This window comes from Gossypium arboreum, chromosome 3, assembly GCF_025698485.1.
Source record: "Gossypium arboreum isolate Shixiya-1 chromosome 3, ASM2569848v2, whole genome shotgun sequence".
NCBI classification, from domain to species: domain Eukaryota; kingdom Viridiplantae; phylum Streptophyta; class Magnoliopsida; order Malvales; family Malvaceae; genus Gossypium; species Gossypium arboreum.
Window position 1 is genome coordinate 33,657,195 of NC_069072.1, and position 12,918 is coordinate 33,670,112.

The following is a 12,918-nucleotide window of genomic DNA, read 5'->3' on the forward strand; positions in this document are numbered from 1 at the left end:
TTGCTTTGATTGATCCGGTTCTACTCATTCATATGTGTGCATGAAATTGGTGTCGATATGAATATACTGTTGAGAATACTGAAATTTATGATTAGATTGTCGAATCTGTTAGGCAAATGTGTGATTTGTTGATAAAGTATGTAAGAAATGTCCTTTAATGATTCGGGATCATTACTTTCCTACCGACTTGATGTTGTTGCCGTTTGATGAATTTGATGTTATTTTGGGTATGGATTGGTTGACATTGCATGATGCTATAGTAAATTGCAAAGAAAAGGTTATAGAATTAAAGTGTGGAAATGGTGAAACTCTGCGGGTTGAATCGGATAAATCGAGGCATTGCCTAGTGTGATTTCTTCAATGTCGGCTTAAAGATATCTCGAGAAAGGGTTATGAAGCTTATTTGGCGTATGTAATTAATACAAAAGAAGTTGAAAAGAAAGTTGAATCGGTCTTGGTTGTGTGTGAATTTGCGGACGTATTTCGGAAGAATTGCCGAGTTTGCCTCGGTCGGGGAAGTAGAATTTGGTATTGATTTGATACCGGAACAGCTCGATCTCGATTGCTCCATATAGAATGGCACCAACAGAGTTGAAAGAATTAAAGTCGCGATTGCAAGAGTTGGTGATAAAGGCTTTGTGAGACCGAGTTTTTCACCTTGGGGTGCTCCGTGTTATTTGTGAAAAGAAGGATGGTTCTATGAGATTATGTGTTGATTATCGGCGATTAAACAAGGTGACAATCAAAAACAAGTATCCGTTGCCGAAATTGATGATTTGTTTGATCAGCTAAAAGGAGCGACATGGTTTTCAAAGATTGACTTGAGATCTGGTATTACCAATCTGCGGTAAAGGAGTCGGATGTACCTAAAGCGCTTTTAGAACAAGGTATGGTCATTATGAATTTTTAGTTATGCCATTCGGATTGACAAATGCTCTCTGTGTTTATGGATTTAATGAATCGCATATTTAGGCCATACTTGGACAAATTTGTTACGGTGTTTATAGATGATATTTTAATTTATTCAAAAGATGAGATGAACATCTTTGAGCATTTGAGGATAGTTTTGCAAACTTTGAGAGATAAGCATTGTATGCTAAGTTTAGTAAAAGTGAATTTTGGCTCCGGAAGTTGGATTTTGGGTCATATTGTTTGGTGATGGTATACGGGTTGATCCTAGTAAAATTTCAGCCATTGTTGATTGGAAACCACCGAAAAACGTGGCGAAGTTAGAAGTTTCTTGGGGCTAGCTGGGTATTATCGGCGGTTTGTAAATGGATTTTCTATAATTGCTGCTCCTATAACTAGATTACTCGAAAGGATGTTAAATTTGAATGGACGGAAAAATGTCAACGAGTTTTGAAGAATTGAAAAAGTTATTAACAGAGGCACCGGTGTTAGTACTGCCGAATCGGTAAAGAATTTGTGGTGTATAGTGATGCTTCTCTAAATGGTTTGGGGTGTGTGCTCATGCAAGAAGGAAAAGTGGTGGCATATGCTTGAGGCGATTAAAACCTCATGAGAGGAATTATCCTACTCACGATTTGGAATTGGTGCGGTGGTGTTTGCTTTGAAAATTTGGCGACATTATTTGTATGGTGAAAAATGTCGGGTATATACCGACCACAAAAGTCTTAAGTACTTGATGTCACAAAAGACTTGAATTTGAGACAACGAAGATGGTTGGAGTTGTTGAAAGATTACGAGCTTGTTATTGATTATCATCCGAAAAGCGAATGTGGTTCTTGATGCTTTGAGCGAAAGTTGTTGTTTGCTTTGAGAGTTATGAACACTCGGTTGAAAGTGTCAAATGATGGTTCGATTCTAGCGAGTTAAGAGCAAAACCAATGTTTTTACAAGAGATTTCAAACTCGGAAAAATGATCAAGATTTGCTAGCCAAAAGAAAATAAAGTGAAGTCGACACGGATCGATTTCGAATTGGTTCGATGGGTGCTTAATGTTTAAAGATCGGATTTGTGTACCAAGAATGAGGAATTGATTCAAAAGATCCTCAGGGAAGCACATAGTGGTTATTTCTCGATTCATCCGGGTAGTACGAAAATGTATAATGACTTGAAGAAAATGTATTGGTGGAATGGAATGAAAAGAGATATATTAGAGTTTGTGTCCAAATGCTTAATTTGTCAACGGTGAAAGTTGAACACCAAGTACCTTGAGGATTACTCAAGCCTATTATGGTTCTGAATGGAAATGGGATCGGATTACTATGGATTTTGTTTCAGATTGCCATTGACTCAGGAAAGAAAGATGCCATCTGGGTAATAGTTGATGATTAACTAAGTCGGCTCATTTTATCCTGTCGTCTAATTATTCTCTTAACAAGTTGGCTGAATCGTATATTAAAGAAATTGTTAGATTACGGAATACCATTATCGATTATTTTAGATAGAGATCCAAGGTTTACCTCGCGGTTTTGGCAAAAGTTGCAAGACGCGTTAGGTACGGTTAAATTCAAGATCTTGCTTTTCATCCACAAACCGATGGACAATCGAGAGAGTAATTGATTCTTGAAGACATGCTCGGATGTTGTGTATTGGAATTTCAAGGAAGTTGGGAAAGATATTTGCCGTTGGTAGAATTTGCTTACAACAATAGCTATCGACGAGCTTGAAAATGGCACCTTATGAAGCATTGTATGGTCGCAAGTGTCGAACACCTTTGTATTGGACCGAACTCAAGGAAAATCAGTTTATGGAGTTGATTTAATAAAAGAAATCAAGAAAAAGTGAAGATAATTCGAGATTGTTTGAAAGTCGCTTGGATAGATGCAAATCTTTTGCGGACCTAAAGCGAAAGGACATTGAGTTTCAAGTTGGTGATAAGGTATTTTGAAAGTGTCTCCATGGAAGAAAGTCCTTAGATTTGGACGAAAGGGCAAGTTAAGTCCGCGTTTTATTGGACCGTATGAAATAATTGAAAAAGTTGGACCGGTAGCATATCGGCTAGCTTTACCACCGAATTAGAAAAGATTCATGATGTGTTTCACGTATCTATGTTACGTCGGTATCGTTCGGATCCTTCACATATAATTTCACCGACGGATATTGAATGCGACTGATATGACTTATGAAGAAGAACCGATTAAGATTTTAGCTCGAGAAGTCAAACAACTAAGAAATAAAAGTGTTGCACTTGTGAAAGTGTTGTGGCAAAAGCATGGGGTAGAAGAGACTACATGGGAAACTGAAGAAACTATGAGAAACCAATACCCACACTGTTTCTGGGTAAGATTTTCGAGGACGAAAATCTTTAAAAGAAGCGAGTTGTAATATCCTAAATTAGGGCTTAATCGGAATAGTGGTTTCGTGACCACAAATCCGAGATAGAAATAATTATTTTACAATGATTTTGATGTTTATGATATGATTGCATGATTGTGTGAAAATTTCGTGATGAAATTCTATGCCTAAAGTGCTTAAATTGAAAGTAGGGACTAAATCGAATAAGTTGCAAAACTTGCATTCTAGAAGTTTTAGTATGAAATTGTTTTGGAATATTAATGAGGAGGTCTTAAATAGCAATTTTACCAATTTTAAGTTCATGGACAAAATTAGGACATGGAAGGAATTTTGGAAAGTTTAGTAGTAAGGGTATTTTGGTCATTTAGTTATTAAAATGAATTAAAAACAAAATTAAAAGCCAATTTTGTCCATCTTCTTCATTAGGCCGAAATTTCAAGGGTTATCCATAGCTAGGGTTTGTTTCAAGCTTCCAAGCTCCATAGTAAGTGATTCCAAGCCCGTTTTAATGATTTTTACGTTTTGAGATCCGGTAACTCGATAAAGCTTATGTTAGCAAGAATTTAACCTGGGGTTTATATTTGGAAAAATACCCATAGGTGAAATTTGTGTATTTTGATGTTTTATTATAGAATATGAAGTTTTAAATTATGTTAGACAACTTGTACTACTCGATTTTAAGCAAAAACGAGTAAAAGGCTTAATCGGTAAAAATACCTAATAGTCACAAGTACATGTTAGAGTGAGAATTTGATGTTGCCATAGAAGAGAAAAGTGATCAGCATGTTGTAAAACATAAGAATAAGGAATAAAGTTTAATCCAGAGCCTAGGGGCAAAATGTAAATATGCAAAAGTTTAGGGGTAAAATTGTAATTTTGCCAAAATTTGAGTTAAGGATTAATTTGATAATGTGAGTATTAAATAAGCTAAATGTGTTATTTTAGATCAAGAAAGACGTGGAATCGACCTCAATCGAGGAAAAGAAAAGATTGTGGACTAAATTGCAAAATCTTTGTATTTTGGTACCAAGGTAAGTTCATGTGTAAATAATGTAGCATAATTGTTATTTTTAATTTATTGATATTAATTATGTGTTATGCTGAATTTTATTATGAAATGTATGCTTTGTGGTTAATTTCAAATAATATGTAAATTATGTGAACTACTTGTTAAATATAATTGTTACTGAGTATTGATTTGGCATTCTACGGAAGACTAGCAAGGATAAGTGTTCGAGGAAAAGCCCGTTTGAACCTTAGGAATAGATTAGGATACAAGTGACATGTCACTAGGATGGTTGAGCATCCGAACTCGTTGAGTTGAGTCCGAGTTCACTTATGGATGCGAATGTCCGAGCTCGTTGAGTTGAGTCCGAGTTCGTGAGATGTAACTAGGCATCCCAACTCGTTGAGTTGAGTCCGAGTTCACTTATGGATGCGAATGCCCGAGCTCGTTGAGTTGAGTCCGAGTTAAACTTATGGGCGGATTACATGATTGCTTGATTGAATATGTGGCACTTATGTGCAAGTTATCCATGTATCCAATTATATTCCGATGTGTTCAACGGTAAAGTTCTACTCAAATGGAGGAAAATTTGAGATGTAAAGAGATGTATTGGTAAGTGATACGAAATGGATATTTTGGACAGGTATGTATTTAACCCTCGGGTTGAGTATTGATACAACCACGATAAGGTAATAAGATGATGAAGAATGATTAAAAATGTGATATGTGTTTTAGTGATGTATGCTAATGTTGGTGGTATAACTGTTTGTTATGTTACTTATTATTTGCATATGAACTTACTAAGCATTTATGCTTACTCCTCCTTCTTACTCATTGTAGTTTTGGACAAGCCAGCTTCGGGGGTCGGGATAGGTCGAAGGCTCACCACACTATCCGTAAGATTTTTGGTAAATGGCTTGTAAATTTAAGTATGGCATGTATAGCAATATACCCATTTTGTGTAAATGATCTTATGGTATGGTTGTGAAATGGTTGAGGAAATGCTTGATAATGATAAATTATGAAAATGGTTAGTTTAGATTATGTTTGATGTTAAGGAAAACTATTAAGATACTTAGTGCATAAAACTCATAAAAGGATGAAATTTACCATAAACAGAATACCGCAGCAATACTAACGCGAGTTTGAAAATTTACTAAAAATCATAGAAATTGAATTTGGTGGTGAAATACATATCAAATTGAAGCTTATTATGTCTAGTTTCACATGAAACAAATGAAACAAGTAAAGGAAGTATATGTTAGAAGATATTTTAATTTTAGTGAAACAGAGTCATAGCAGTTTCTGAATCCCCTATTCCTACTTTAGAAATTCACCATAAATTGTAAAGAAATAATTAGGTGGTTTATTTTATATCCTCATAATCCTTATTGAGTCTAGTTTTAGTATAAACAAACCTCATAGTCATATGAATTTTTTACAGAGAGAAATGTGGTTCGTAGTAAACAGAGGTCAGACCAGTCGAGTCTTGAAACAGGGGTAACTTTAACTAATAAACTGTACTAATTGGCCCAACCAAAATTATAGAAAAAATTAGTAGATAGTTTTATGAGTCTATATTCAGGAAAATTTACGGATCTTAATTTCGAGTTTCGTAACTCGAGATATGATTTTCTTGTGACTGTGATGCAAGTAGCTTAAAAGCTGTGAATGTAGAAACAAATAATTCAAAGTTCTAAAATGTTAAACTAAGCTTAGTAACACCTCATACTCGACTCCGGCGACGGTCTCGGGTGTGGGGGCGTTACAAAAATGCTCTCAAAGTTTATATCGGTGTCAAAAACTCATTTCTAGAACACCGAGATAGCACTTAAAAATCAACAAGCGTTGATCCAAGGGCTTGAAACCCAGATAGGCCAGCTTTCCAAACTAATCTCTGAACTACCACAAGGGAGCTTGCCAAGTAATACTGAACCTAACCCAAGGGAGCAGCTTAACGTGATTAATGTTCAAGATGAAGAAGGATTTGTTGAGCCTGAGCCAGAACCGAGGCAAGAAACTGTGGTAAGAAAAGGTCAAGGTGAGGTAGATCACAATAAAAAAAAATAGGTGAATGTCGAATATAAACCTCGTGTGCCATACCCCAACGAGACAAGGAAAGACCGCTCAGATGAACAATTTTGTAAATTCCTTAAACTCTTAAAAAATTACATATTAACTTACCGTTTATTGAAGCTCTATCACAGATGCCAAACGCAATGAAATTTTTAAAGGAGCTTTTAGCAAATAAGCAGAAGATGGACGACGCACCGCATGTGGAGCTAAACGCAGTTTGCTCAGCTATTCTCCAGAATAAACTACCCAACAAACCTAAAGATCTAGGGAGTTTTACAATTCCTTGCTTAATTCGTAGTTTAGATGTTAATAATGCATTAGCTGTTTTGGGGGCTAGTATTAAAGTCATGCCTTCCAAAATGTTCAAACAAATAAGCCTCGGGATACCCAAACAGACTAGTATGAGCATTCAATTAGCAGATAAAACTATAAGATTTCCTAGGGGTATTTTTGAAGATGTGCTAGTTAAAATCAATAAATTTATATTTCCCGTTAACTTCATTGTTCTAGACATAGAGGAGGATAGCAACACTCCTTTAATTCTAGGAAGGCCCTTTTTAGCAACTGCTAAAACAATTATTGATGTTGGCACAGGTGAACTCACACTCCGTCTGGGAGATGAAACAATCACCCTTCAAGCTCGCAATTCTGGCAACACAATGGAAATTAAAGGGGATCGTCTAAACCATTCTACTAAAACTCACAATATAGTGTAACCTTCTTTGTAGGAAATGAGTCTGAAGGAAGCACATGAGTCATTCTCAAGCAACAGTATAGGACCCATTCATGAAGATCGAAGGCTACAAATCAAGGAGCTAGATGAATGGCGGATACATAAACCGAGAACACCTGACAAACTGAATCTATGACAAAACAAGCTCAATCCCTTTCCAAATCAACTTGAGGTTGGAGGTAGAGTCTTATTAGACGCCACAGATCCCCACATTGTCGCTACCACATCGAATAAAGAAATCCCTCTTACGGTACTTAGCATTTTCCCATTCGGTATGGTCAAGGTGAGTCATCCCAAGTTCGGCACTTTTAAGGTAAACAACACCCGTTTAAAACCTTATTTTGATGAGATCAATAACAGGAATGAGGAGTATAAACTCCTCAAACCACTATGATCATTCAACGAAGAGATAAGTTGAGCTTAGACTATAAATAAGTGCTTCTCGGGGGCAACTCTAGCACTAACTGTATTAAATAAGCGCTTCTCGGGAGGCAACCCTAGCACTAACTGTATTAACTTCTTTAAAATTTAGTCTTCAACATCTAACTTACTAACGTAGCTCTTGAATGCAGGTTTTCCACAGGGACACGGCCAAGAGCATGGGCGTGCTTACGGAAGTGTGAAAACAGGACAATAATTTTTCCCAAACATGGGCTATGATAAAACGCCACGACCGTGCGACATGGCCGTGGTCGAATCTGCAGAAACAACATGGGGCTAAGACACGCCCGTGTGGAAGAACCGTGGGTGAACCTGTTAAAATAGCACGGGTGTGAAACACGCTCGTGTCTAGCCATCGTGGTCGAACTTGTTAGATTGACACAGGCGTGGTTTGAATACACGGGCGTGGGAGATACGAACAATGTCAGACACAGCCGTACGACACGGTCGTGTGCACCTACACGCCCAAGAAACCGGGCATTACTAAATGTCAGACGCGCCCAAATTCAAAATTTGCGAATCATACAGGCTAAAATTGGGGAACACGGGCGTGTTACCTGGCCGTGTGCCCCAAAATCTATAAATACCCTGCACTATTCATTGTCTTCCCCACTCAAAAAACCTTAACCCTAGCTGCTGTAATTCCACACAGCCTCCTTGCCACGCCCGTGCGCCGCCTCCAACTCTATTTTTGACGCCCATTCTCCTTTTTATAGCATTTGTTCACTCTTTTCTCGTTTATTCATACTAATTTCTAGGGCTATTTATCATAATAATATGAAATTTTTCATGTTCCTTTCTTATTTTTATCATACAAATGTTGTATCTAGAATAGTCATTATCTTTCTCATGTTAAAATTCTTACTCATTATATGATTTCTCTACTTTATTTGATTAGTTAGAAGTTAATAATCATGATTAAAACAATATATATACTCATGCCTTTAGTGTTAACATTTTTCATCCGTCACACATATTGTATTCCATGAAATTCGTTGCCATTTTTATGCCATACAATTGATTGCTTTGATTAACTTGTTAGTCTTAGTAGTTGCTGAAATTATGATGTTATTTACAAATTATCTTCATTTTACTTCGATCATTCCTCAAAATGAATTAATGATTTTTGATCACAGGTACCATGTCGTCTTCACGAGGAAAGAAAACCGCCGTACCTGCTTTGAAGAAGAGAAAGGGAGCGTTATCTTCCGCGGGTCCAACCACGGAAATTCGTCACCCTCTCTTGCAGTTCCCCCGAGGGTCCCAAGAAGAGCTTTTTCAAATACTTTGGGCCCGACCTTTAATTGTGGGCCGCTGCATTGACTGGGCTACCGTAGAACAAGTAAAGTTGGTTGATGCGATTTGGGCCCTCCTAACCACCGACCATTGGGAGCTATTCTTTGGGATCATTGAACCAACATACGTCGAGATCACGATGGAACTATGCTCAACGTTCCATCTCCAGACCATAATGACGAATTACGATGATCCCGGCATGGTCCAGTTTCGCCTAGGCGGGTTAGTCTACCAGCTAAGCATCCTAGAGTTCGGTGCTGCACTGGGCTTATATATCGAGAAGTTCAAGGAGGAGAATGAACTACATGCTCTCACTCGCCACATAAATTTCTCTCCCTCGAAGTGATGGCACACTTTGGCCCCTAACGCAGCCTCCTACAATCCTAGCCACTCCAAGGCATTAGTTCTCCCACCATCCCTGAGGTACCTACATGACATTTTGGCTCACAGGATTACAGGGAGGCGAGGGAGCACTGGCGTCGTCAACACTCACGACGCCTCCTTCTTATGGTGTATGTCGCACAGTCATGTCATCGACCTTGCCTATTTCATTGCCCTCGTGATTTAGCACCAGACGGAGCGGCATAGGAAGGGGGTCATCTCCATTGGCCCCTATGTTACTTGATTGGCTTGACACTTCGGTCCACAGCACGAGGACCCACCGACTCAGCCACCACCACCCTCTCGTCCAGTTCATGCGGCGGCTTCATATGTTGACATCTCTGAGTGCCTCACTAGATTCGAGCAGCAGTGTTTTCAACGATTTGACAAAATTGATGCTACTCTATAGCAGATTTTTTAGCACCTCCACATCTCATCGCCAGACCCACCTCGCGAACCATCCAATGATGAAGATGTTTAAAAACATTTAATTATTATTTTATGTTTTTAATTTTTATTTAAACTACTTTTTAATTTTTATTAGATTTTAGAATTTTATTTTTAATTATCAATTTCGGTTATTTCTTTATGAGTAATTATTCTTCCTAATATCCCCTAAAAAGTTCCTGATTTTATCACAGTTATATAGATCTCTTAAGCTTATCATCGCATAGGAACTAACAACTCCACTGGGAAAGGTTCTTCACGACTGCCATGTCCTGATCGACCACGACCATAACTACCACTAGATATAATATTCTTTTGGCACAGGACCTATGGACTAATGAACCTCTACGACCGCTGGAGTATCCTCCTCCACTCTCGAACCGATTACTCTCCAAAACTCCAGTTCGAGGAATTCATCATATAGGAAGTTTCACTTCTCTCCCTATCTTATTTTTATACTCTAATATCTGTCTTTGTACATTGAGGGCAATGTACATCTTAAGTGTGGGGTGGTATTTATTTCATTATCAGAAAAATCCCTGAATGACTACCTTGTTCTCTTGAAAAGCTCTCATATCATATTTAGGATAAATTTTGATTGATTTATGATTTTTTTTGATATATCATGAATTAAAACATAGGCATTTATGCATTGATTGTTTAAACCTCAAGACATTGGAGAATCAAGCATGATAAGTTGATTTTTAAGAATTTAAAATCTTAGGTTGTTTCCCCAAAGTTTAGGTATTACTTTGAGTTGGAATTCACAAGTTTTAAACATCAAAAAGCCATAATTTTTGTGAGATTTTTGAGCCTTTTGAGCATCTATTAATTCTTTCATGCTCACTTTTATTATTGCTTTGAGTGCGTCAGTATTGAACTATTATTCTAGAACTTGCTTGATTATGCATGTCGAGACCACACCATTTGATTTGATATTTCAAAATGATTAAGGCACTTAGGATTAACCCACTTATGACATGAAAAACCTACCTCCACGATTAACCCCTAGTAACCCCCTTGAGCCTAACAAGCCATTTCTTGTATTACCCTTAATATTAACCCTTAACCCATTATTGTTGAAATCCCCTAAATTAATCCCTATTTTTGTTTAGATTTGAGTTGAATAAATTGCTTAGCTATGTCTTGTTCTTAATAGTTAGTCTATGTTATTTAACTTGTTCTTAAAAAAATAAAAAAAATCTATGTATACACATTACTAATTCCATATTTTGAGAAGAAGCTCTGTTGTTTACAAGTGATGATTAACTCTTTTTCTAGTAAGGCAATTTTTCAACTCAATCTCCATTCTAACCCTTTCTTTCAGCTTGTGACCACACCCCCTAACCAAGCCTCATTACAACCTTCTAAAGACCTTTTGATTGATGTTTCATATCAATTTATCAGTGGTGGAGATTTGATTTTCATGTAAGCCTATGGTAATGACTTTTCATTATTGACTATAGAGTGCTTCATTTATTGTCCTTAAAACACCTCGAGTAATTTGAGTGAATCTTTAGTGAGGATGTGAAACTCTGTGATATTCTGAAATCAAAGGTAATTACTTAGATGAGGGGAGACACCTATGTTTGCATGATTAAATACTCAACTTGGAATGTTTGAAACTTTGATGTTCTTTTAGTTAAATTCTCAATGTATGATTACTTGTGGACTATTTCAAGATATTATCGATAGAAATTATAAGTTGAGAAGGATTTATTTTGATTATGAGTTGAAGATTTTGCTTGAGGACAAGCAAATGCTTAGGTGTGGGGGTATTTGATAAATCGTAATTTATACATATTTTTACCCATGCTTAACGCATTTCATGGATGATTTTTCCTTAGAATTGGTGAATTCGATGCTCCTAATGCCTTAATTTCATATTTTATACTTAGGTGAGCATAGGAGAGTGAAAGGAATGACAAACGAGCCAAAAATGGAGAAAATGAGCCAAAGTATGAAATCAACACGGCCTGGACCTCCTCACACGGGCGTGTCCCTATCGAGCTTCAGTTGAGTCCAATTTGGAAAAGGCCAATTTTGAGGGTTTTTAGGCATTCTAAAGCCTATAAATACACCCTAGTGGAGGAGGAAAAGGGAGGCACAGAATAGGGAGTAAGGAATTACAACAAGGAAGCCGATTGATCAATCTCAGAAGCTAGATTCACCATCAAGACTGAAGATCTCTCTTCAATTTCCCCTTCAGGAATTTTGGGTTTTCTTCATGTTTTGTATTCTTTATTATTCTGAGATGTTTTCTTATTTAGTTATGAAATAAAACCCCTAAATACCTAAGGGGAATGAAACCTAAGACGAATCTTGTTATTATTTTCTGAATTGTATGATAAATATTTAACTTGTTCTTAATTATGTGTTCTTAATTCTTATTTTGATATCCCAGGATACTAGCTCAAGATAAGCTCTTATTCAAAGGAGGAATAGACCTTGCCTAAGAGTACATTTGTCATAATTAAGCGGAGTTGATTGCGCGCTTAGACATAGGGTGACAAGATTTTGCCGGATTAAGGTGAAACCTAATAAGGGGATCCATAGATCGAGTTAATACAACCCTAGGGTGTTAATTAGCGAAATGTCTCAATTATTCAATCTAGGGATTAGACGTTATTAGTCTTGAATAGGGATAATAACATAACTTACGGATCTTTACGGAACAAGTTAAATGAATAAATTGTCCGGTTCGGAGCCAGAATAACAAGTACAGTCTAGGTGGATTTTTCCTTAGGTATTGTCTTAATTCAATCTATTTTCTCAAAAGAAATTCCCCAATTCCATTCTTTGTGAATTATTAGTTTAGATAATTAGTTAGTTAAAACAAAAACCTCTTTATTCTAAGGCTAGATAATAGAAAGATAGTCATTACTAGTACTTTTAGTTCCCTTGGGTTCGACAATCTGGTCTTGCTAAAACTATACTTCTGTTTGGTAGGTACATTTGCCTACATCGTGATAATAGTTAGCTTCAAGAATGATTAATTCTAAATATTTAAAACCTATCACAAAATCACGCGATCACCTGTATGGTGAGAAGTGTATCATTTACACTGATCACAAGAGCCGCAAGTATCTCTTCACTTAGAAGGAGCTAAATATTTGGCAGTGTAGATGGATTGAGCTGCTAAAAAACTGTGACTGCACAATTGAATACCCCTTGGGAAAGCTAATGTGGTGGCAGACGCACTGAGTCATAGAGCTATGACTGATCTGAGGGCGATGTTTGCTCACCTTAGTTTATTTGATGATGGTAGCTTGTTGGC